This window comes from Gobio gobio (assembly GCF_949357685.1).
Source record: "Gobio gobio genome assembly, chromosome: 25".
NCBI lineage: Eukaryota > Metazoa > Chordata > Actinopteri > Cypriniformes > Gobionidae > Gobio > Gobio gobio.
Window position 1 is genome coordinate 37,195,156 of NC_137121.1, and position 27,785 is coordinate 37,222,940.

Consider the following 27,785-nt stretch of genomic DNA (forward strand, 5'->3'; position numbering starts at 1 on the left):
CTCAAACTCAATCCCTCTAGCGCCACCATCAGTCCAAAATTTGACTCATGTTTATGCTAATAACTTTTGAACCATAAGGGCTAGAAACAAAATTATTTTTTCCTCTGATTCCTTGGCTCAAGACGATTCCATTGCACCCTATGACGTCATTTTCCGTCATAAAAATTTTCCCGCCATTTTGAATTTTCCGAAAAACCTACTTTTACGAACTCGTCCTAGACGGTTCATCCGATTTGCACGAAAATTGAACCAGATCATCTTCAGACCATGCTGACAAAAAATCTTGCAAATCAAGTTGATTCGTCAAATCATTTGCGATAAACGCGCAAACAAATTTTACGTAGCGGTTGCAAAAACACTCTTAAGGCAATATCTCCGCAACGCTTTATCGTATTCAAACCAAACTTGGTACATGTCATCACAAGCATGACTTGAGGTAACATACAGCGTTTCGGCGCAGCGCCACCTACTGGTCCGGAGATACGAAAAATTGCAATTTTTGCTTATAACTTCTGAACTGTTTGTCCAAAAATCATAAATGTGGTCTCGTTACATTCAGGACGGCATGCCGAGTCGTCTGATATTCAATTTTACCATATCGGCCATTTTGGCTGTCGGCCATTTTGAATTTTGTCAAAAAATGCTATATTTTACAAATGCATTAGTATATTGTTACTAAACTCGGTATGTGACTTCCTTGCTATGCCCTGAAGGTACTCAAAAAGTTTTAGGGCAGTGCCACCTTGTGGTCAAAATATATAACAAACTTGACAAAAATGCTAATAACTTTTGATTAAATTAGCCTAGTATATTGAAACTGGTCATAATAGAGTCATTGGCTCATGCCGATTCAATTGCAACCTATGATGTCATTTTCGGTCATGATAATTTCCCCGCCATTTTTAATTTTCCAAAAAACCTACTTTTACGAACTCGTCCTAGACGGTTTGTCCGATTTGCACGAAAATTGAACCAGATCATCTTCAGACCATGCTGACAAAAAATCTTGCAAATCAAGTTGATTTGTCAAATCGTTTTCGATAAACGCGCACACAAATTTTGCGTAGCGGTTGCAAAAACACTCATAAGCCTCTATCTCCACAACGCTTTATCGTATTCAAACCAATCTTGGTATATGTCATCACAAGCATGACCTGAAGCAACATGCAGCGTTTCGGGGCAGCGCCACCTACTGGTCCGGAGATACAAAAAATGGCTATTTTTGCTTATAACTTTTGAACTGTTTGTCCAAAAATCATGTCTTCCGCACCATGCTTTGAAGGTACTCAAAACGTTTTGGGGCAGTGCCACCTTGTGGTCAGAGGTTATAACAAAATTTACAAACATGCTAATAACTTTTGATTAAATTAGCCTAGTTTAATGAAACTGGTCATAATACAGTCATTGGCTCATGCCGAGAACAGAGATACTAAATTTTCCATATTTGGTCAAACATCCTGTCCTCAATGTTCTTATTTGATCAAAACCTACTTTTTCAAACTCATCCTAGACCGTTTGTCCAATTTCCACCAAAATCGAATCGTATCATCTTCAGACTGTGTCAACAAAAAGTTAGGGATTTTGCATCAATAGATGAAACCGTTTTTGTAAACCGCAGCGACGAAGTTGAGCCATTATGCCAAAATTACTCTTGAGGCTGTATCTCTGCAATGCTTTGACATATTGGCATCAAACTTTGCATGTGTCATTGTTCCCTTATTCTGACCACACCACATCAATTTCGTATCTGTGCCACCTATTGGTCAAAAGTGATAAACCATTAACTTACATTATCAGTGACTCAATATATGATATTTCAGCCATTTTGCCTAATCTTCTTAAACTGTATAATTGTTAATTGTTGCAGTTGGTCTGACACTCTCAGACTACAATGCATTTTCAGCCTTTTGCTTAAAATCATCTTAAAACGTGATTAATTGCTCATTGCTCCAGTTGATCTGACACTGCCAGCCATTTTGGCATGTATTGTCTTCTTCTTTGCGCTTGGCCCCGGTATTGCTGCTTGCAGCTATATTTATTATTCATCTTCTTCTTCTTCTTCCGCCACGAAGTCTATGGCAGCCCATAGAACCGTATGGTAAAAAGTTGTGAAATTTGGCACACTCATAGAGGACAGTCTGAAAAGTCACCATAGCAAATTTTGAGTCTCTAACTCAATCCCTCTAGCGCCACCATCAGTCCAAAATTTGACTCATGTTTATGCTAATAACTTTTGAACCATAAGGGCTAGAAACAAAATTCTTTTTTCCTCTGATTCCTTGGCTCAAGACGATTCGATTGCACCCTATGACGTCATTTTCCGTCATAAAAATTTTCCCGCCATTTTTAATTTTCCAAAAAACCTACTTTTGCGAACTCGTCCTAGACGGTTCATCCGATTTGCACGAAAATTGAACCAGATCATCTTCAGACCATGCTGACAAAAAATCTTGCAAATCAAGTTGATTTGTCAAATCATTTGCGATAAACGCGCAAACAAATTTTACGTAGCGGTTGCAAAAGCACTCTTAAGGCAATATCTCCGCAATGCTTTATCGTATTTAAACCAAACTTGGTATATGTCATCACAAGCATGACTTGAGGCAACATGCAGTGTGTCGGCGCAGCGCCACCTACTGGTCCGGAGATACAAAAAATGGCTGTTTTTGCTTATAACTTTTGAACCGTTTGTCCAAAAATCATAAAAGTGGTCTCGTTACATTCAGGACGGCATGCCGAGTCGTCTGATATTCAATTTTACCATATCGGCCATTTTGGCTGTCGGCCATTTTGAATTATGTGCTAAAATGCTATATTTTACAAATGCATTAGTGTATTGTTACTAAACTCGGTATGTGACTTCCACTCCATGCCCTGAAGGTACTCAAAAAGTTTTGGGGCAGTGCCACCTTGTGGTCAAAAGTTATAACAAACTTGACAAAAATGCTAATAACTTTTGATTTAATTAGCTTAGTATAATGAAACTGGTCATAATACATTCATTGGCTCATGCCGATTCAATTGCATCCTATGACGTCATTTTCGGTCATGATAATTTCCCCGCCATATTTAATTTTCCAAAAAACCTACTTTTGCGAACTCGTCCTAGACGGTTTGTCCGATTTGCACGAAAATTGAACCAGATCATCTTCAGACCATGCTGACAAAAAATCTTGCAAATCAAGTTGATTCGTCAAATCGTTTTTGATAAACGGGCACACAAATTTTACGTAGCGGTTGCAAAAACAATCATAAGGCTATATCTCCACAATGCTTTATCGTGTTCAATCCAAACTTGGTACATGTCATCACAAGCATGACTTGAGGCAACTTGCAGCGTTTCGGCGCAGCGCCACCTACTGGTCCGGAGATACAAAAAATTGCTATTTTTGCTTATAACTTTTGAACTGTTTGTCCAAAAATCATAAAAGTTGTCTCGTTAGATTCAGGACGGTATTCAGAGTTGTCTGATATTCAATTTTACCATATCGGCCATTTTGGCTCTCGGCCATTTTGAATTATGTGCTAAAATACTATATTTTACAAACGCATTAGTCTATCGTTACGAAACTTGGTATGGGTCTTCCGCACCATGCTTTGAAGGTACTCAAAAAGTTTTGGGGCAGTGCCACCTTGAGGTCAGAGGTTATAACAAAATTTACAAACATGCTAATAACTTTTGATTAAATTAGCCTAGTTTAATGAAACTGGTCATAATACATTTATTGGCTCATGCCGAGAACATAGATACTAATTTTGCCATATTTGGTCAAACATCCTGTCCTCAATGTTCTTATTTGATCAAAACCTACTTTTTCAAACTCATCCTAGACCGTTTATCCAATTTCCACCAAAATCGAATCGGATCATCTTCAGACTATGTCAACAAAAAGTTAGGGATTTTGCATCAATAGATGAAATTGTTTTTGTAAACCGCAGTGACGAAGTTGAGCCATGATGCCAAAATGACTCTTGAGGCTGTATCTCTGCAATGCTTTGACATATTGGCATCAAACTTTGCATGTGTCATTGTTCCCTTATTCTGACCACACCACATCAATTTCGTAACTGTGTCACCTATTGGTCAAAAGTGATAAACCATTAACTTATATTATCAGTGACTCTATATATGATATTTCAGCCATTTTGCCTAATCTTCTTAAACTGTATAATTGTTAATTGTTGCAGTTGGTCTGACACTCTCAGACTACAATGCATTTTTCAGCCTTTTTGCCTAAAATCATCTTAAAACGTGATTAATTGCTTATTGCTCCAGTTGATCTGACACTGCCAGCCATTTTGGCATGTCTTGTCTTCTTCTTTGCGCTTGGCCCCGGTATTGCTGCTTGCAGCTATATTTCATCTTCTTCTTCTTCTTCCGCCACGAAGTCTATGGCAGCCCATAGAACCGTATGGTAAAAAGTTGTGAAATTTGGCACACTCATAGAGGACAGTCTGAAAAGTCACCATAGCAAATTTGGAGTCTCTAACTCAATCCCTCTAGCGCCACCATCAGTCCAAAATTTGACTCATATTTATGCTAATAACTTTTGAACCATAAGGGCTAGAAACAAAATTCTTTTTTCCTCCGATTCCTTGGCTCAAGCCGATTCGATTGCACCCTATGACGTCATTTTCCGTCATAATAATTTTCCCGCCATTTTGAATTTTTCGAAAAACCTACTTTTGCGAACTCGTCCTAGACGGTTCATCCGTTTTGCACAAAAATTGAACCAGATTATCTTCAGACCATGCTGACAAAAAATCTTGCAAATCAAGATGATTCGTTAAATCGTTTCTGATAAACGCGCAAACAAATTTTACGTAGCGGTTGCAAAAACACACTTAAGGCTATATCTCCACAACGCTTTATCGTATTCAAACTAAACTTGGTACATGTCATCACAAGCATGATTTGAGGCAACATGCAGCGTTTCGGCCCAGCGCCACCTACTGGTCCGGAGATACAAAAAATGGCTATTTTTGCTTATAACTTCTGAACTGTTTGTCCAAAAATCATAAAAGTGGTCTCGTTAGATTCAGGACGGCATGCCGAGTCGTCTGATATTCAATTTTACCATATCGGCCATTTTGCTTGTCGGCCATTTTGAATTTTGTCAAAAAATGCTATATTTTACAAATGCATTAGTGTATTGTTACTAAACTCGGTATGTGACTTCCACTCCATGCCCTGAAGGTACTCAAAAAGTTTTAGGGCAGTGCCACCTTGTGGTCAAAAGATATAACAAACTTGACAAAAATGCTAATAACTTTTGATTAAATTAGCCTAGTATATTGAAACTGGTCATAATACATTCATTGGCTCATGCCGATTCAATTGCACCCTATGATGTCATTTTCGGTCATGATAATTTCCCCGCCATTTTTAATTTTCCAAAAAACCTACTTTTGCGAACTCGTCCTAGACGGTTTGTCCGATTTGCACAGAAATTGAACCAGATCATCTTCAGACCATGCTGACAAAAAATCTTGCAAATCAAGTTGATTCGTCAAATCGTTTTTGATAAATGTGCACACAAATTTTACGTAGCAGTTGCAAAAACACTCATAAGGCTATATCTCCACAATGCTTTATCGTATTCAAACCAATCTTGGTATATGTCATCACAAGCATGACTTGAGGCAACTTGCAGCGTTTCGGCACAGCGCCACCTACTGGTCCGGAGATACAAAAAATGGCTATTTTTGCTTATAACTTTTGAACCGTTTGTCCAAAAATCATAAAAGTTGTCTCGTTAGATTCAGGACGGTATTCAGAGTTGTCTGATATTCAATTTTACCATATCAGCCATTTTGGCTCTCGGCCATTTTGAATTATGTGCTAAAATACTATATTTTACAAACGCATTAGTCTATCGTTACGAAACTTGGTATGGGTCTTCCGCACCATGCTTTGAAGGTACTCAAAAAGTTTTGGGGTAGTGCCACCTTGTGGTCAAAGGTTATAACAAAATTTTAAAAAATGCTAATAACTTTTGATTAAATTAGCCTAGTTTAATGAAACGGGTCAAAATACATTTATTGGCTCATGCCAAGAATATAGATACTAATTTTGCCATATTTGGTCAAACATACTGTCCTCAATGTTCTTATTTGATCAAAATCTACTTTTTCAAACTCATCCTAGACCGGTTGTCCAATTTCCACCAAAATCGAATCGTATCATCTTCAGACTGTGTCAACAAAAAGTTAGGGATTTTGCATCAATAGATGAAACCGTTTTTTTAAACCGCAGCGACGAAGTTGAGGCATGATGCCAAAATGACTCTTGAGGCTGTATCTCTGCAATGCTTTGACATATTGGCATCAAACTTTGCATGTGTCATTGTTCCCTTATTCTGACCACACCACATCAATTTTATAACTGTGCCACCTATTGGTCAAAAGTGATAAACCATTAACTTATATAATCAGTGAATCTTTATATAATATATCAGCCATTTTGCCCAAAATCATCTTAAAACGTGATTAATGGCTTATTGCTGCAGTTGATCTGACACTGCCAGCCATTTTGGCATGTCTTGTCTTCTTCTTTGCGCTTGGCCCCGGTATTGCTGCTTGCAGCTATATTTCATCTTCTTCTTCTTCTTCTTCTTCCGCCACGAAGTCTATGGCAGCCCATAGAACCGCATGGTAAAAAGTTGTGAAATTTGGCACACTAATAGAGGACAGTCTGAAATGTCACCGTAGCAAATTTGGAGTCTCATACTTAATCCCTCTAGCGCCACCATCAGTCCAAAATTTGACTCATGTTTATGCTAATAACTTTTGAACCATAAGGGCTAGAAACAAAATTCTTTTCCCCTCTGATTCCTTGGCTCAAGACGATTCCATTGCACCCTATGACGTCATTTTCCGTCATAAAAATTTTCCCGCCATTTTGAATTTTCCGAAAAACCTACTTTTACGAACTCGTCCTAGACGGTTCATCCGATTTGCACGAAAATTGAACCAGATCATCTTCAGACCATGCTGACAAAAAATCTTGCAAATCAAGTTGATTCGTCAAATCATTTGCGATAAACGCGCAAACAAATTTTACGTAGCGGTTGCAAAAACACTCTTAAGGCAATATCTCCGCAACGCTTTATCGTATTCAAACCAAACTTGGTACATGTCATCACAAGCATGACTTGAGGCAACATGCAGCGTTTCGGCGCAGCGCCACCTACTGGTCCGGAGATACGAAAAATTGCAGTTTTTGCTTATAACTTCTGAACTGTTTGTCCAAAAATCATAAAAGTGGTCTCGTTACATTCAGGACGGCATGCCGAGTCGTCTGATATTCAATTTTACCATATCGGCCATTTTGGCTGTCGGCCATTTTGAATTTTGTCAAAAAATGCTATATTTTACAAATGCATTAGTGTATTGTTACTAAACTCGGTATGTGACTTCCGCACCATGCCCTGAAGGTACTCAAAAAGTTTTAGGGCAGTGCCACCTAGTGGTCAAAAGATATAACAAACTTGACAAAAATGCTAATAACTTTTGATTAAATTAGCCTAGTATAATGAAACTGGTCATAATAGAGTCATTGGCTCATGCCGATTCAATTGCACCCTATGATGTCATTTTCGGTTATGATAATTTCCCCGCTATTTTTAATTTTCCAAAAAACCTACTTTTGCGAACTCGTCCTAGACGGTTTGTCCGATTTGCACGAAAATTGAACCATATCATCTTCAGACCATGCTGACAAAAAATCTTGCAAATCAAGTTGATTTGTCAAATCGTTTTTGATAAACGCGCACACAAATTTTGCGTAGCGGTTGCAAAAACACTCATAAGCCTATATCTCCACAACGCTTTATCATATTCAAACCAATCTTGGTATATGTCATCACAAGCATGACCTGAGGCAACATGCAGCGTTTCGGCGCAGCGCCACCTACTGGTCCGGAGATACAAAAAATGGCTATTTTTGCTTATAACTTTTGAACTGTTTGTCCAAAAATCATGTCTTCCGCACCATGCTTTGAAGGTACTCAAAAAGTTTTGGGGCAGTGCCACCTTGTGGTCAGAGGTTATAACAAAATTTACAAACATGCTAATAACATTTGATTAAATTAGCCTAGTTTAAAGAAACTGGTCATAATACATTTATTGGCTCATGCCGAGAACATAGATACTAATTTTGCCATATTTGGTCAAACATCCTGTCCTCAATGTTCTTATTTGATCAAAATCTACTTTTTCAAACTCATCCTAGACCGTTTGTCCAATTTCCACCAAAATCGAATCGTATCATCTTCAGACTATGTCAACAAAAAGTTAGGGATTTTGCATCAATAGATGAAACCGTTTTTGTAAACCGCAGCGACAAATTTGAGGCATGATGCCAAAATGACTCTTGAGGCTGTATCTCTGCAATGCTTTGACATATTGGCATCAAACTTTGCATGTGTCATTGTTCCCTTATTCTGACCACACCACATCAATTTCGTAACTGTGCCACCTATTGGTCAAAAGTGATAAACCATTAACTTATATTATCAGTGACTCTATATATGATTTTTCAGCCTTTTGCCTAAAATCATCTTAAAACGTGATTAATTGCTCATTGCTCCAGTTGATCTGACACTGCCAGCCATTTTGGCATGTCTTGTCTTCTTCTTTGCGCTTGGCCCCGGTATTGCTGCTTGCAGCTATATTTCATCTTCTTCTTCTTCTTCTTCTTCTTCTTCCGCCACGAAGTCTATGGCAGCCCATAGAACCGTATGGTAAAAAGTTATGAAATTTGGCACACTAATAGAGGACAGTCTGAAATGTCACCATAGCAAATTTTGAGTCTCTAACTCAATCCCTCTAGCGCCACCATCAGTCCAAAATTAGACTCATGTTTATGCTAATAACTTTTGAACCATAAGGGCTAGAAACGAAATTCTTTTTTCCTCTGATTCCTTGGCTCAAGACGATTCGATTGCACCATAAGACGTCATTTTCCGTCATAATAATTTTCCCGCCATTTTTAATTAACCGAAAAACCTACTTTTGAGAACTCGTCCTAGACGGTTCATCCGATTTGCACGAAAATTGAACCAGATCATCTTCAGACCATGCTGACAAAAAATCTTGCAAATCAAGTTGATTTGTCAAATCATTTGCGATAAACGCGCAAACAAATTTTACGTAGCGGTTGCAAAAGCACTCTTAAGGCAATATCTCCGCAACGCTTTATCGTATTCAAACCAAACTTGGTACATGTCATCACAAGCATGACTTGAGGCAACATGCAGTGTTTCGGCGTAGCGCCACCTACTGGTCCGGAGATACAAAAAATGGCTGTTTTTGCTTATAACTTTTGAACCGTTTGTCCAAAAATCATAAAAGTGGTCTCGTTAGATTCAGGACGGCATGCCGAGTCGTCTGATATTCAATTTTACCATATCAGCCATTTTGGCTGTCGGCCATTTTGAATTATGAGCTAAAATGCTGTATTTTATGAACACATGAACGGATTGTTACTAAACTCGGTATGTGACTTCCATGCCATGCCCTGAAGGTACTCAAAAAGTTTTAGGACAGTGCCACCTTGTGGTCAAAAGATATAACAAACTTGACAAAAATGCTAATAACTTTTGATTAAATTAGCCTAGTATAATGAAACTGGTCATAATAGAGTCATTGGCTCATGCCGATTCAATTGCACCCTATGATGTCATTTTCGGTCATGATAATTTCCCCGCCATTTTTAATTTTCCAAAAAACCTACTTTTGTGAACTCGTCCTAGACGGTTTGTCCGATTTGCACAGAAATTGAACCATATCATCTTCAGACCATGCTGACAAAAAATCTTGCAAATCAAGTTGATTTGTCAAATCGTTTTTGATAAACGCGCACACAAATTTTGCGTAGCGGTTGCAAAAACACTCATAAGCCTATATCTCCACAACGCGTTATCGTATTCAAACCAATCTTGGTATATGTCATCACAAGCATGACCTGAGGCAACTTGCAGCGTTTCGGCGCAGCGCCACCTGCTGGTCCGGAGATACAAAAAATGGCTATTTTTGCTTATAACTTTTGAACTGTTTGTCCAAAAATCATGTCTTCCGCACCATGCTTTCAAGGTACTCAAAAAGTTTTGTGGCAGTGCCACCTTGTGGTCAGAGGTTATAACAAAATTTACAAACATGCTAATAACTTTTGATTAAATTAGCCTAGTTTAATGAAACTGGTCATAATACATTTATTGGCTCATGCCGAGAACATAGATACTAATTTTGCCATATTTGGTCAAACATCCTGTCCTCAATGTTCTTATTTGATCAAAACCTACTTTTTCAAACTCATCCTAGACCGTTTGTCCAATTTCTACCAAAATCGAATCGTATCATCTTCAGACTGTGTCAACAAAAAGTTAGGGATTTTGCATCAATAGATGAAACCGTTTTTGTAAACCGCAGCGACGAAGTTGAGCCATGATACCAAAATGACTCTTGAGGCTGTATCTCTGCAATGCTTTGACATATTGGCATCAAACTTTGCATGTGTCATTGTTCCCTTATTCTGACCACACCATATCAATTTTGTATCTGTGCCACCTATTGGTCAAAAGTGATAAACCATTAACTTACATTATCAGTGACTCAATATATGATATTTCAGCCATTTTGCCTAATCTTCTTAAACTGTATAATTGTTCATTGTTGCAGTTGGTCTGACACTCTCAGACTACAATGCATTTTTCAGCCTTTTGCTTAAAATCATCTTAAAAGGTGATTAATTGCTCATTGCTCCAGTTGATCTGACACTGCCAGCCATTTTGGCATGTCTTGTCTTCTTCTTTGCGCTTGGCCCCGGTATTGCTGCTTGCAGCTATATTTATTATTCATCTTCTTCTTCTTCTTCTTCTTCTTCTTCCGCCACGAAGTCTATGGCAGCCCATAGAACCGTATGGTAAAAAGTTATGAAATTCGGCACACTTATAAAAGACAGTCTCAAGTGTCTCCATAGCAAGTTTGGAGTCTTTAACTCAATCCCTCTAGCGCCACCATCAGTCCAAAATTTGACTCATGTTTATGCTAATAACTTTTGAACCATAAGGGCTAGAAACAAAATTCTTTTTTCCTCTGATTCCTTGGCTCAAGCCGATTCGATTGCACCATAAGACGTCATTTTCCGTCATAATAATTTTCCCGCCATTTTGAATTTTCCGAAAAACCTACTTTTGCGAACTCGTCCTAGACGGTTCATCCGTTTTGCACAAAAATTGAACCAGATCATCTTCAGACCATGCTGACAAAAAATCTTGCAAATCAAGTTGATTCGTTAAATCGTTTCTGATAAACGCGCAAACAAATTTTATGTAGCGGTTGCAAAAACACACTTAAGGCAATATCTCCACAACGCTTTATCGTATTCAAACTAAACTTGGTACATGTCATCACAAGAATGATTTGAGGCAACGTGCAGCGTTTCGGCACAGCGCCACCTACTGGTCCGGAGATACAAAAAATTGCTATTTTTGCTTATAACTTCTGAACTGTTTGTCCAAAAATCATAAAAGTGGTCTCGTTAGATTCAGGACGTCATGTCGAGTCGTCTGATATCCAATTTTACCATATCGGCCATTTTGGCTGTCGGCCATCTTGAATTATGTGCTAAAATGCTGTATTTTATGATCGCATGAACGGATTGTTACAAAACTCAGTATGGGTCATCAGCACGATGTCCTGAAGTAGCCTGATAAGTTTCGAAACAGCGCCACCTAGTGGATAATTTTTTTTCTTATAACTCTGGGTGAAATTGACTTATTTTCATGGGAGTCACTATTTTTGTCTCCTGAATCCTAACCGAGTCCAACAATACCAGACTTGCTAGGTTTCGGCATACGGTTTGTGCAGCGTTGTAATTTAGCGCTTTAAAAACATTAGCTGATATCTTCAAAACCGCTAGTCCGATCGAGACGAAACCAGCGTCAGAAGTTCGAAAACATAGGTCGATAGCTTTACGCTAATGCCCAAATGTCAAAATATTGATAGTAAGGGGGTGTAAAATCCAATCAAAGTCAGGTGTCAGTCATTTTTCATGTGTTTTATCATATAAATGTCTATAACTCCAAAACGAAATGAGATATTTTCACCACAATTGACACAGACATGTATGGGCTCACTCCGAGGACACATAAAAGAAATGGTAGGATTGTGCCACTTGGTGGCGCTATAATAGAACAAAACATGAAATTCCCATTGACTACAATGCAGTTTTATGATATAAAATGCTATGCTTCACAAATGAATTGGTGTATCATTACGAAACTTGAAATTGGCCATCAGCACCATGCCTTTAAGCTGCTTAAACGGTTTCAAAACAGCACCGCCATGTGGTCCATACTTATAATGAAAAGGCCTCTTGAGGCTATATCTCTGCAATGACATGTTTACACTATATTGACACTCTGCTTTGATATATTGACACCAATCTTTGCATGTGTCATTGTTCCCTTATTCTGACCACACCACATCAATTTTGTAACTGTGCCACCTATTGGGTGAAAGTGATAAATCATTAAATCATTATTCTTGACTGTATTTATCATTTTACAGCTATTTTGCCTATAATCACCTTAATAGGTCTTTAATTGCTCATTGCTGCAGTTGATCCGACATTGCCAGCATTTTTGGCATGTCTTGTCTTCTTCTTTGCGCTTGGCCCCGGTATTGCTGCTTGCAGCTATATTTTAGAGTTAGTTTCATTTCTACAAATGGTGCAAACTCTGCAAGATTATAGATAAAAGATTGCCATTCCCCTGCCATTCTGTGATCGGCAGTGATCGGCAGATCATGATCTTGGTGATCGGTAATCGGCCCCAAAAATGCTGATCGGAGCATCTCTAAATAATTTGTGTTTTGTATTTATTTATATTCATACATTTAAGTATACATTCAACTTTTAATAAATGGTTCAATTTAAATAAATAAAAAGCCATTTAATGTCATCCTCCTCGTTTTGTGGCCTTTTTTTTAAGTATGGGTTCAGGCACCGTTTAGGTACCGGTACCGTTTTAAAAGTATCGGTTTGGCACCGGAATCGAAAAAACCCAAACGATACCCAACCCTAGTGAAAATCGTTTTGGAAAGGGACACTGGCACTTTAAATCCTTTCAGCAGGCCCCTCCCCTAGTGGGCGGAGTCATGTTTTCATCTGTGTACTATAGCGGCATCTAGTGGTGAGATTGCTCACCCCTCCCTTTAGAAGCACATTGAGAAGCTACAGTGGCCAACACAGGACAAAAATGTCGTCTGAGACAGCAGAGAGTAGCTAGTGCTCTGTAGAGAAGTTTGTCCCTTTAGGGCTACCGTAGAAACATGACGGCGCAAAATGGCGTCTTCACTGTACCCGCGGGTGTGTGTAGATAGAAACGGCTCATTCTAAGATGATAACGGCTCATTATGTAAGGTCTTGAAACCATAATTATGTATATTATATTGCACTTCTTTTAACAGATCCGCTTAAAGCTCCACTGTGTGATATTTTCCCCCATCTAGTGGTGAACTTGTATATGACCATCCAGTGAATATTAGTTTCTGTTCCTCTCAATTCCGATTTCGTTTTAACTCCTACGGTGGCCGATTTAGTCCAAGATTAACATGGCTTCCAGTTCGACCTCGTCCACATTCGACACGGTGCCATCGAGTGTTAAAACGCCAAAGGCGAAGCTTGAATTTACGGGTATGTCCCTCTTTGGCTAATGTACTTTCAAAATGGAGGGGCAACATGGCGACCCACATTCGAACCCTCACCCGTATGTGTTTACAATGGCATATTATAAACTTACAAGAATACTTTATTACTTGAAAGAAGTGAATATACATTAATGAGCACATATATTTTTGAAAGAACTAAGTGTTTTTAGCTACGAATAAACTAAAAAAGTTACACAGTGTAGCTTTAAATATTACATACTGCACCTTTAAAAACTAATCTTTTTCCAAAGTTGACAAATCACATATCGTCGGAAAGCTCTGAGACTCGAGCTTCCATATTCGGCGACCGTTTCGCGACAGATGTGATATTGCGACAGAAATGTATTGATGTGTGCCAGGAGAACATGTCAAAGAGTGTGGCTACTTTTGGTACAGCGCCTAAATAAAAGCTCACAGGAAACTTTATTTTTGTGATAGCAACTTTGAACAAATTTGGAACACGACTTGGTTAGACATGTGGCTTTGATTTTCTCGCAATTGTAGAGTCAAAACTATTTTGTAAAATATATATTTTGTATGAAATGATTAAAGGCACAGTATGTAATTATTTGTCTCAAAGGCGTGTCTTGACTCTTGAGTGTGCGGAGCTTTTATTCTGCCGCGAGCGCTTCTTCCGCTCGTGTGTGTGTGTGTGTGTGTAACGCAGCGCTGTTTGATCATATCACACATGTGAGTGTGTTAAAGCTACTATGAGACACTTGTTCACACTGCAGTGAGCGAGATCATATTAGGCGGTAAAACATGGCACCGGTAAATCAGGAAAACAAGATTTAAACAATAGAGCTGGAGAACAATGATGAGTTTCTGTCCATCAATGATCCAAACAGTGTCTTATAAAACACATCAGATATTAAAAAAATCTTACATACTGTGCCTTTATAAGTGCTTTCACCTGATGAGGCAATAATCTGCAGGGTGTCTTCTTCAGAAACAGACCAACCCCCATTCCTGAATGAATGAAAGCCATTTGGGCTGCGTCTTCACACACACTCACACACTTCACAGGTGATTATATTGACCTCTACATCACCATTTCTCACACCCCACCCCTCACACACTGGGTCCTGCTTATGTAACACTCACATCAGAGTTTGAAAGTTAACTTTGTCTTTGCTGACTGACTTTCTTTTACCCTGAAAGAGGAACCGAGCAGGGTTCGCCATCCGGGTCCCTCTCGCACACTAGCCCTGGGGTTTAGTGCGCACTAGGGGTCCGAGGACCCGGAGTACGCGAGATACAGCAGCTTAAGACACGTCCCGTTAGATCGCCTGTTAAAGTTTGAGTCTTTAAATCACTGTGAGTGTGAGTGTGTGTGTGTGTGTGTGTGTGTGTGTGAGCTGAAAGTCAACATCCTCTAGATCCCAGTATACCGTCAAGCACACACACAAACACACACACTCTTATCATGAACATGCTGCTAACGCTGCTAACTACAGCACACGAACAACAATACATGACATTGACAACACTCACCGAGCACAGCGTCCGGTTCGCGCGCGGGATTCCTTCGTCCGGTCGTCAACAAACCAGCTTTAAAGTTGATCGAGATGCGATTTCGAATAATTACAAAACAAGCGCGAGAAATCCGTGGTCGATTTCATGCAGGATCTGCTGCAAACACAACCGCCAACCGGGAGTCCCGCCCCCTCTGCGCGCTTTGGTCTTTGATTGGACAAGAACGCGTGACAGCCTCTGACTCATTTCCGGGAATCGGTTCTTTCAAACGGTTCATTCTGAAGGGCCAGTAGCCTGTCGCTTGAACTGTAGACTCGTTTTAAAAGTTAAAGTTAGTCGTGTTATTTTGTTCTTTAAGACTAGGCGTAACTTTTTTAAGTCAACCGTAACCATATAGAATAGTCTAATTTGGATTCCGAAAAGAAAGATTCATGATTCGTTCGCGAAGTGAAAAGATCCGACTCAACAGGACGATTCGTTCACGAAAAAAAACAGAATAGTTTGACATACTTTGTAATACTTACATACTTTTTATAGTCGTGGCATATTTTATCATCTTAAGCACAACTCAAAAAAATAAATAAACACCCGCTGATTCAGTACACACTGACAGAAATCACTGTTTTGTTTTGTTTCTGCGATACTTCCTGTAGAACTTGTATTTCACATCGTCATGTTGAATTCACAATCATAACATCAACTCTGGCACAATTATTTATTAAAATCAAATCGTTTATTCCTTTAATTGTTTTTCATTAGAATCATCTGATGCCCATAGAGAGACCATAAACACCCTGAGAGGAAACAGATGTGACCGATAGGAAAGGTCAAACACGACCCTGGGGAGTTCAAATATTCAAGGTCAAAGATCAAAATGGACCCCTGAGGATACGAAAGATCAAAGGGGTCATTACTTGGTTGGTCAAGGTCAAAGGTCACATCAATCAAAAAGTTGACTTCCTGTGCATCACAGTTACGATTCACTCACACACATACTTGCATACACTCACACTCACACACACACACACACACACACACACACACACACACACACACACACATACACACACTTTTACTCACTCACTCACACACACACACACACACACACACACATACTCACACCCTCATTCACTCACTCACACACACACACATACTCACACACACACACACACACTGCCCCTAAACCTACCCATCACACACACACACACATACTCACACTCACTCACTCACTCACACTCACACTAACTCTCTCTCTCACACACACTCTCTCACACACACACACACACACACACACACACACACACACACACACACACACACACACACACACGTTTGTTTTTGTGAAATGTGAGGACATTCCATAGGCGTAATGGTTTTTATACCGTACAAACCGTATTTTCTATCCCCTTACACTGCCCCTAAACCTACCCATCACACACACACACACACACACACACACACACACACACACACACACACACACACACACACACACACACACACACACACACACACACACACACACACACACACACACCAGCAGAGGGCGTTGTGACTCTATTCTGCTGTACAGATGCAGAGTTGTGTGTTATTGACTGATAAGCAGACAGGACGTCTGTAAATAAACTTCTCCAGCCGAGGCCGAGCAGCTCCTGCTAACATTGACCAGTCCATCAACACAAACTGCACAAACTGCACAAACTGCACAAACTGCACAAACGTTCCCCCTTACAGTCTGCAAAAGATCAAATCAAACAAATACATAAATACAAAACTGCAGAATAAATGAGCAGATCTCCACCGGCAGGCGATCGGTTTGAGTCCTCACAGAAACTCATGAGGGACAGATTTAGCACTGATGGACACGCTTCAGGACCTACACCTTAAGAAAGATCCTCCAGACCATACACCGATCAGGCAGAACATTATGACCGGTGAAGTGAATAACACTGATGATCTCTTCATCTCCTGTTAGTGGGTGGGATATATTGTGGGCAGCCGGTCGGCTGTTTATAATAGCCGTGTCTGATTTGATACCCAGATAACAAGAATATGTTCTTAAAACTGTTGCTAATGTTCACATTAGCTGTTGTTCAGATCCATTTTTAGCATGACGCTGTTTAGGATGTGTGGTTGCTAGGGAATTTCTACAGGGTTGCTAGGGTGTTCTATATGGTTTGCCTGTACAAAACTCACTGCCATGATGTTTGGATGTTGTGGGCGGTTTCTGGGGCATCACCATGTGGTTGATGGGTGTTCTGATTGCTAAGTAGAGTGGTTGCTAAGGCGTTGCTAGGTAGTTGCCAGGGCATTGCCATGTAGTTAATAGATGTTCTGAGTAATTTTTAAACATGTGATTAGGGTGTTTGGGAGTTTTCTAGGACATTGCTAGGGTAGTATTGCTTATACAAAACTAACTGCTATGATGTTTGGATGTTGTAAGTGGTTTCCAGAACTTATTTATGTGGTTTCTAGGTGTTCTGTGTGGTTGCTAGAGTGTTGCTAAGTGGTTGTTAGGGTGGTTGCCAATGCTTAGCTGTGTGACTGCTAGGTGTCAATTTTAGCATGTTGGTGTGTTGTTGCATAGGTGTTCTCGGGGGGTTGCCAGGGCATTACTATGTGTTTGCTAGGGTGTTCTGGTTTGTTGCTAGGATGTTGCTATGGGGTTGTGAAAAGTTCTGAATGGTTTTTAACACATTGTCGTGGGGTTGCCAGGGTGTCACTATGAGTAATTTTGAGTAATTTTCAAGTTATATTTATGTGGTTGTTAAGGTGTTTTGGGTAGTTGCTAGGGCATTTCTATGTAGTTGCTAGGGTGTTGCTATGGCATTGTTTGGGGGTTGAAGGTGAAGCTCTGTGCCTGTTTGGTGGTGCGAATAATTTTTCACATGTTGATGTGTAGTTGGTCAGGTGTTTCTGGGTGGTTGCTAGGGTGTTGCCATGGCATTGCTAAGGGGTCGAAGGTGGGGCTCTGTGCCTGCTTGGTGTTCTGAGTCATTTTTCACATGTAAGTGATCATTTCATGATCTAAGCAATCTTGATGGATTGTTTATAATAATTACATCAGAAAGGTCTTTGGAAGCTTGATGGGATGAGATGAGAGATTTGCACACAAATAGTACAGTTTTAAAATGTATTTGATATCTGTAATCAGTGTAAAATTGTGTAATATGATCTGGTTTGTGGCTTCCCGTGAGCGTGAGCTAGGTTTGACCACTATCTAGGTAAAATCCTAAATCTTTGACGTCAGAGGTAAAGTGTGGTGTGAATGTGTCGATATCGATCTATATCATCTGCATCCGTGCTCTTTTAGCCACAAATAAATAATTTGTGTTTTGTCAGCATTGACCTGCATAAAATTGTTGTCCTGGGACAACGCATCTGAGGTCCTGAGAACGCATCTGGTGATATAGACGAGTGTCTGTGAATCTTAAACCGCAAAAAGACTATTTAAATATGAATCCTGCGTGTCTCTATGCGAATGAATGCCGTAGAAGCGTGGTTTACCACACACACACACACACACACACACACACACTCACACTCACTATCACTATGACGGTTGCGTGCTTTCATCTCTGCGTTTCATATGAGGACATGAACGCACAAACGTCATCTCCAGAGCCACTGAGAGTCACTTTATGAGCATTTTACCGTTTCATTTGAGAAAAACTGCGTCATGTCATAAACACAGAAACTCAAAGGTCTTCATGGCAACCCGTCAAAATAAAAGTCTGGTTTATCTTGACAAATACATGTTGTACAGTAGAATTTAGATACATCTGAATTAATAATACTAACACTAATGTAGTAATAATAATCAAAACTTTATTTATTAAGTAATAAATTAAACATTTTCTTTTTTAATGTTTTCATTTTAACCGTATAAAGCTCAGTTGTGTAGCACTATGTTTGACAAAAAAAGTTTAATTAAATTAAAAGATAAATTAAATTAATGTCTTATGAATTCATTTGATTACCAGAAAATACACAACAAATCATTTGTGGGAAATCTTTTCATAGAAATGAAATTAAAAAGAAAAAAATAATATGGTTGTTTTTATTAATTAAATTTAAGTACCTAGTCGCCTACTATTTACTAGTAAATATTACAGTAATCAAACATCACACACAATGACAGACAGAGACCAGGACAGCTCTGGCATAATGTCAATAACACTTCTATAAACGACTTACAGGTTATTTATAGTTATTGATGTAAACATCCCTAAAGTACCGAAAAAAGGTACCGTTGGGTACTGGTACCGATACCGGTTAAAATGTGAACGGTACCCAACCCTACTCATAAGCAGAATTATCGGTAACACTTTACAATACGGGTGCACTAATACACATTAATTCATGCTTAACTAATGCACAGATAATCATGAGTTAATGTATGACTCATGAAGAACTAAACCATTCAATAATGATTACTGCATCAGCAACTAATGAACATTCAACATGATCAATAGTTTAAGATTTATATTAATTGCTATTAATTAAATATGACATGTATTAATTCCCTAATAACATATTATATTTACTGATATGTAAATGAATGTGTTAATTAGCACAATGAGTCAAAGCCATGCATTTCAACTTCCAGTTGTACAACCCCAAATCAGAAAAAGTTGGGACAGTATGGAAAACGCAAAAAAAAAATAAAAAAATAAGTGATTTCTAAATTTACTTTGACTTGTATTTCATTGCACACAATATGAACACAAAATATTTCATGTTTTGTCTGGTCAACTTCATGTCATTTGTAAATATGCATCCTTTCCTGTCATTCAGACCTGCAACACATTTAAAAAAAAGTTGGGACAGGAGCAATTTAGGGCTAGTAATGAGGTAAAATGGTTAAATAATGATGTGATTTGAAACAGGTGATGTCAACAGGTGATTGTAATTATGATTTGGTACAAAAGCAGCATCCAAGAAAGGTCTAATCCTTTAGGAGCAAAGATGGGCCGAGGATCGCCAGTTTGCCAACAAATACGTGAGAAAATTATTGAAATGTTTAAAAACAATGTTCCTCAAAGAAAGATAGGAAGAGATTTGGATATTTCACATTCAACAGTGCATAACATCATTAAAAGATTCAAGGAATCTGGAGGAATTTCAGTGCGTAAAGGACAAGGGCGCAAGCCTAAGCTGAATAACCGTGATCTCCGATCCCTCAGGCGGCACTGCATCAAGAATCGTCATTCATCTAGAAACGATATCACCACATGGGCTCAGGACTACTTTGGCAAACCTTTGTCAAGTACCACAATACGTAGTTACATCCACAAATGCCAGTTAAAACTGTACTGTGCCAAAAGGAAGCCCTATGTTAACAGTGTCCAGAAGCGATGTCGACTTCTCTGGGCTCGGAGGCATCTGGGATGGACCATCACACAGTGGAAACGTGTACTGTGGTCAGATGAAGCAGTATTGGAGGTATTTTTTGGGAGGAATGGACGCCGTGTGCTCCGGACCAAAGAAGAAAAGGATCATCCAGACTGTTACCAGCAACAAGTCCAAAAGCCAGGGTCTGTCATGGTATGGGGTTGTGTCAGTGCCCTTGGCAAAGGTAACTTGCACTTCTGTGAAGGCACCATTAATGCTGAAAAGTACATAGAGATTTTGGAGCATAATATGCTGCCTTCAAGAAGACATCTTTTCCAGGGACGTCCATGCATATTTCAACAAGACAATGCAAAACCACATTCTGCACACATTACAAAATCCTGGCTGCGGAGGAAGAGGGTTCGGGTACTTGACTGGCCTGCCTCAGTCCCGACCTGTCTCCAATAGAGAATGTGTGGACAACGAAGACCCCGTACTGTTGCCCACCTTAAGACTTGTTTGCAGGAAGAATGGGACAAAATTACACCTGAAACACTTCATCACTTGGTGTCTTCAGTCCCTAAACATCTTTTAAGTGTTGTGAAAAGGAATGGCAACATTACAAAGTGGTAAATGCTTTACTGTCCCAACTTTTTTTTAAATGTGTTGCAGGTCTGAATGACAGGAAAGGGTGCATATTTACAAATGACATGAAGTTGACCAGACAAAACATTAAATATTTTGTGTTCATATTGTCTGCAATGAAATACAAGTCAAAGTAAATTTAGAAATCACTTCTTTTTTTTATTTGCGTTTTCCATACTGTCCCAACCTTTTCTGATTTGGGGTTGTAATTAATCATTTGACAATTTGCAAAGGTATTATTATGTTATGACTTTACTTGTTGAGGCACATCACTGTCACCTCATTGGCGGGGAAGGAGCCTGAGCTTGTGCGGGAGGTCGAGAGGTGCCGACTAGAGATAGTCGGGCTCACCTCCACGCACAGCTTGGGCTCTGGAACCACACTTCTTGAGAGAGGCTGGACTCTCTTCCACTCTGGAGTTGCCCATGATGAGAGGCGGAGGGCTGGAGTGGGTTTGCTTATAGCCCCCCAGCTCAGCCGCCATGTGTTGGAGTTCCCCCCGGTGAACGAGAGGGTCGCTTCCCTGCGCCTTCGAGTCGGGGATAGGTCTCTCACTGTCGTGTGTGCCTACGGCAGGGTGCTGGAGGGTTCATGGGAGTTTGCCCAACCAGTCCACATGTGTTTTGAGAATTTGGAGAAGGCATTCGACTGTGTTCCTCGTGGCATCCTGTGGAAGGTGCTCTGGGAGTATGGGGTCAGCGGCTAAGGGCTGTTCGGTCCCTGTACGACCGGAGCAGGAGCTTGGTCCGCATTGCCGGCAGTAAGTCATACCTGTTCCCGGTGCATGTTGGACTCCGGCAGGGCTGCCCTTTGTCACCGGTTCTGTTCATAATTTTTATGGACAGAATTTCTAGGCGCAGCCAAGGGCCGGAGAGTTTCCGGTTTGGGGACCATACGATTTCGTCACTGCTTTTTGCGGATGATGTTGTCGTGTTGGCCTCCTCAGACCAGGACCTTCGGCGTGCACTGGGACGGTTTGCGGCCGAGTGTGAAGCGGCTGGGATGAGAATCAGCACCTCCAAGTCCGAGGCCATGGTTCTCAGTCAGAAAAGGGTGGATTGCCCACTTCAGGTTGGTGGAGAGTTCCTGCCTCAAGTGGAGGAGTTCAGGTATCTTGGGGTCTTGTTCACGAGTGAGGGAAGGATGGAACGGGAGATTGACAGACGGATCGGTGCAGCTTCTGCAGTAATGCGGTCGATGTACCGGTCTGTCTTGGTGAAGAAGGAGCTGAGCTGTAAGGTGAAGCTCTCGATTTACCGGTCAATCTACGTTCCTACTCTCACCTATGGTCATGAGCTGTGGGTCATGAACGAAAGAACAAGATCCCGGATACAGGCGGCCGAAATGATCTTTCTCCACAGGGTGGCTGGGCGCTCCCTTAGAGATAGGGTGAGAAGCTCGGTCACTCGGGAGGAGCTCAGAGTAGAGCCGCTGCTCCTCCACATCGAGAGGGGTCAGCTGAGGTGGCTCGGGCATCTATTTCGGATGCCTCCTGGACGCCTTCCCAGGGAGCTGTTCCAGGCACGTCCCACCGGGAGACGTCCCCGGGGAAGACCTAGGACACGCTGGAGGGACTATGTCTCCCGGCTGGCCAGGGAATGCCTCGGGGTTCCCCCGGAAGAGCTGGAGGAAGTGTCTAGGGAGAGGGAAGTCTGGCCGTCTCTGTTTAGACTGTTGCCCCCGCGACCCGGCCCCGGATAAGCGGAAGATGATGGATGGATGGATGGATGGATGGACCCTTTTACCTACATGTACGTACTTTATAGGTAAGTTGACATGGATTTTATGTAAAAAATAATAATAATTTGTATCATAGAATAAAGCAGAACATTTATTTTATAGTTTCTGTATAGTAATAAAGAGTTTTAATTAGGAGTTCATTATTCATATACTTTATCGTTATGAGAATTCCATGAGATGGCGTAATAAAAAAAACACAAAAATCATATAATCATAATTCATAATTTATTGAAATGGCCTATGAAAAACTCTGTGAACACACTTGCCCCCAAAAAAGTGCGGGGGACACGTCACCCCCCAGTCCCCACACATTCTACATCCATGGATGTTCCTATGACAGTATGATTTGTGAAACTCTCTTCTCACAGATCCACTGAAAATCTCTATCACATACAACATCAGCCCACCCGAATAAAGTTGGCCTCCTTGGGTCCTGATTCACAGTCACAACACAGTTCTCTCCTCTACCTCCTCTAGGCTCTTCAGACCCCCAGAACCTGAAACCACAGATCAGCATTAGATCCTCCGTGCCTTTTCTCTGTATGATGATATACTGACTGTGAGGATCATCAGTTTAGTTTTCTCACCCAGAGGTCAGTTTGCTATCATCAACCCATTTCCATCTGCCCTCCGCATCACTGTCAGTCAGACCAATATAGACTGAAGTTCCACCAAACGTGTTCTCAACAAAACTCTGAGCAGAGAAAACAGATGCACATTTATATCATAAACAGACAATACACACATTTCATTTCATTTAGTGGCTACACACACATACACTCTCTCTCACTTGTTCCTCTCTGTTGTTTATGATGATCAGATCTGCTCCTCTCTCTCTGCAGCGTCTTCTGCTCTCCGCCCAGCTCTTGTTCTCATTGGACATGTAGTAAATACTGTACTGATAGAAAGTCCATCCCTCTGTTAACAGAACAAGTTCAGCGTGAGCTTTTTATTCCCATTTACACTCACATGTCTGTAACTTATAACAGATAGTAAACTCATAGATTGAGTCTGCTGTATAGAAAATAACTACATAGACTTCACCATCAATCAGGATTTCCTTTAGCTGGTCTCTCTCAATGGTCAGCTTCTCAATGGTCAGCTTCTCATTGGTCAGCTTCTCAATGGTGGCCATGAGCCGCTGTCTCTCTTCAGCGAACCGGACACTCAGCACAATGAGCAGAAGAACACACAACAGAAGCACCACACACACTGCAGCTGCTCTGGAGCGTCTGATCCTCACAAAAACACTTCCTGTAGAAGAACAAACATCATGCTATTCTCTTCATTTGTCCATTTAACACACAGCACACATCAGCAGAACAAATGCAAGCGCAGTGAATTTCAGTATTTGGACTGAAAGTGGAACTTGAGGTCAGTCAGTGAAACCATTATTCAACTCAAGTCCGTTCAGTGTTGATTCAGTTCCATAACTCTAATGTTCAGCAATTGTGCATACACACTATACAGTGTACTTGTAACAAACTCCTGCACACTTTTTAGTTAAAACAAAAATAATCAAATTGCAAGTTTTGTTTGCTTCAGCAAAACTGTAGTCTCAGTACCTGTGAGTTCGGATGATTTTCCTTGCGTTGAGTCTGTGATCTCTTCTCCAGATTTGCCTTGAATGACATCAGGGTTTTCATAGGTATCATCCGTGGCTTGTCCATCGTTATTGTGCATTTTGCAGGTTGTACTCCTTTCTAAATTTTCAGTCACACTTTCAGACATTTACAGTGTAATCAAGATGCCAACACACAAACTCTAGTTTCTCTCTGTGTTTTGTTCCTCATCTGTGTGTGTATTTATGCAGAAAGTAACTTCAGCTCACCACAGTATCACACCAGATTAAAATCACCAGGGGTGAGCTCATTTTGACAGTGGTTGCTGTTGGAAAACTTTTGCAGCTTTTGAGATGTTTAGATTGTTTCTGGTACATCAAAACTTCAGACCGGTGATCAGTTTACGCTTTTGGCTGCGTTTGCACTCAACATTGAGCTCAGGTGCTCCTGTTTCCCCTGATCATCCATGAGATGTCCTTGAGTCCAGCCAGAGCCCAGACCTGAACCCGACTGAATATCTCTGGAGAGATCTGAGAATGGCAGAAAGTTTTGATGCAAATTGACTCGAGTTGGAATCTGCTTTTTTTGCTGAACTTGCTCAACTCCCTTTCACTGAGTGTAAATAGCCGCGGTCGAAACTAAAAGAGCTCTGCTTTGTGTAGTATTTTTGGTTACTAAATAATGTGCACATTTCCTTTTGTTTTCTGTCATAGTCTTGATTACTTATAAAATGTGGAAATTTTTAATTATAATTTTTAATAATGAATGTGCGTTCAAAACAAATACATGTTTTATATTAAATTTAGTTTATTTCAGAATAAAAATAAAACAAAAAGCTATCAAACATCAGGCAGACTAAAAAAAGACTAAAAGTTCACTGTAAGATCACTTTATAACAGGTTTGCATCTTTTAAAGTGGTCACTATTCAATATTTAAATGCTTGGGCAAATTATCCCTTTAATGTTTATCAGGTAAAGCATGTGTTTATAAAGCACTGTATTTGTTTTAAATCAGGGGTGTCTGGAATTGCGCCCTACACACACACACACACACACACACACACACACACACACACACACACACACACACACACACACACACACACACACACACACACACACACACACACACACACACACACACACCCTCTCCCTCTTCTCCCTGACTCTCCTGCTAACATTGACCTGTCCTTCAACACAAACTGCACAAACTACCCCCCCTACAGTCTGCAAAAGATCAAATCAAACAAAAATAAATGTTTTTGCTCTTCAGCGCTTCCTCACAGAAACTCATGAGGGATTGATTGACCCCAAGCGAGCCCATTGGCTCAAATGACTTCTCTTCAGCGCCTGTTTAACATTCCTACAAAATCATGTCATGATAAATGCTGTTTGAACTACGTCACAATGACCATTAATGTCTGTATTAGTTAGCGTATGTACTAGCATAGCATACAGATACGATTAGCTGGATAGCTTAGTTTATACAGGTTAGTTTATACACTATATAGTACATATTTTATATTCATATCATTTGCATGTACTTGATCAATTACTGATAGTTGATGGGGACTAGGCTAGCTGGAATATGCTAACTTTGTTAGCATTTCTTTCACAAATTTTGTCTGCAAATCTGTGTAATTCTGGGAAATGTACCTAAAACACTAAAGCATTCTCAATCATTTAACAAACAAACATCTGTGTGAATCGGCTGAACTCTGCGTAATGAGGCTAATGTCGGCCGAGGACATCCTCCCAGAAGAGGGTTTGACTGCGGTCTGTGTGTGTCCGTTACATCAGGACACCGTGTCCTGTAATGAACACAATGCCCTTAGATGTGACCCCAGCAGGCAGAGCTGATGTTAACGAAAGAGCTCTGGGTACAGATAACAAGCGCTGCCATTTTAAACAAAACAATCTCTAGTCAACACTGATCAAAACAGCTGAGCAACACTGCAAGATGTTATCCTTAGTGACGGTTGCTAAGGCGAGGAACCAGGAACATGTAATGAGAACGGGTCCATTTTCAAACACTGGCCAAGCATTACTCACTCGGGCTATTTCTGATGGCATGAACACTTGTCAGTGTGTGAGTAACACGCAGACCGATCACAGAAGTGATGTGGTGTTGCTAAGAGACGTGGCAAATGTCAGCCGGCCGCCTCGTCGTCTTCATGAACACCTGGAGTCTCTTGGGAGCCGTTCTGGTTGCCAGGTGAGTGAAGAGTGACAAGCGTTCGCCGCTAAAGCCGCCTTGTCCTCAGTGCCTGTTGACATCTAAAACACTTTCAAGCCCTCTCGGTGTGTTGAGACGCCTACCCAGAATGCACTGCTGTGATGCTCGGGTGGTTGTCAGGGCATCACTATATGATTACAGGTGTTCTGATTGGTTCTAGCTCGTTGCTATGCGGTTGCTAGGGTGTTCTGATGGTAGAGGTGGAACGGTTCAAATTACTCGCGGTCCGGTTTGTATCACGGTTTTAGGGTCACGGTTCGGTATGTGCTATGTTCAGGGTAATTAGGACATTCGTCAAACAAAAATAATGGCGCTTTGACTGTAACTGGATATTGGCATGTAGATGTCTTCAGGTCAGGACTATTATAAAACGTGAAGTTCGAGGCAGATCGGATATTGGTATGCCTGAGTTACAACAGCTTCCTGTGTCATGGTGAAACATCAGACTTTGTCAACATCGCACGGACACGCCCTTCAGCGAAACCTCAAGATCTTCACAATTTCACATCACCAAGGCCTTTAGATTAGACTGACCAAATATGATGTTGATCTGATTAAATCTCTAGAAGGAGTTTGTTAAAGTACAACGTCTGGAAATGGCAAAAACTGCAAACATTTTGCAGAGATTATTCTAAATATCTCACTTCCTGTTGGTTTTCAGATTTTGCTCCCAGGGACTTTTTTGTAGGTGTTGGGCTGTTACATGTGTGTACCGAATTTCATACTCGCATGTGAAATGTAGCGCAAACAGTGCTTAATTGAATTTTGTAGGTGCCGCTATCGAGCCATTGTGTTGTGCCATTTTCACATGTTGACGTGTAGTTGGTCAGGTGTTCTGGGAGGTTGCCAGGGCATTGCTAGGTGGTTGCTAGGGTGTTGCTATGGCATTGCTAGGGGGTTGAAGGTGAAGCTATGCACCTGTTTGTTTGTTTGAGTCATTTTCACATGTTGACGTGTAGTTGGTCAGGTGTTCTGGGAGGTTGCCAGGGCATTGTTGGGTGGTTGCTAGGGTGTTGCTATGGCATTGCTAGGGGGTTGAAGGTGAAGCTATGCACCTGTTTGTTTGTTCGAGTCATTTT

At 40.6% G+C, this 27,785-nt stretch overlaps 1 protein-coding gene across 2 annotated transcripts in view; it reads right to left on the minus strand.

Moving 5' to 3' along the window:
* Window positions 1-15,388, minus strand: part of rfwd3 (ring finger and WD repeat domain 3) — a 42,661-nt gene extending 27,273 nt beyond the window's left edge. The window contains exon 1 of one of the 2 annotated variants that reach the window (XM_079809035.1): window positions 15,208-15,388. The gene's annotated coding sequence lies outside the window, so the exon portion shown is untranslated. The remainder of the gene's footprint in view (window positions 1-15,207) is intronic. The other variant, XM_079809034.1, reaches the window with a different exon arrangement.
* Window positions 15,389-27,785: the final 12,397 nt, after the last annotated feature.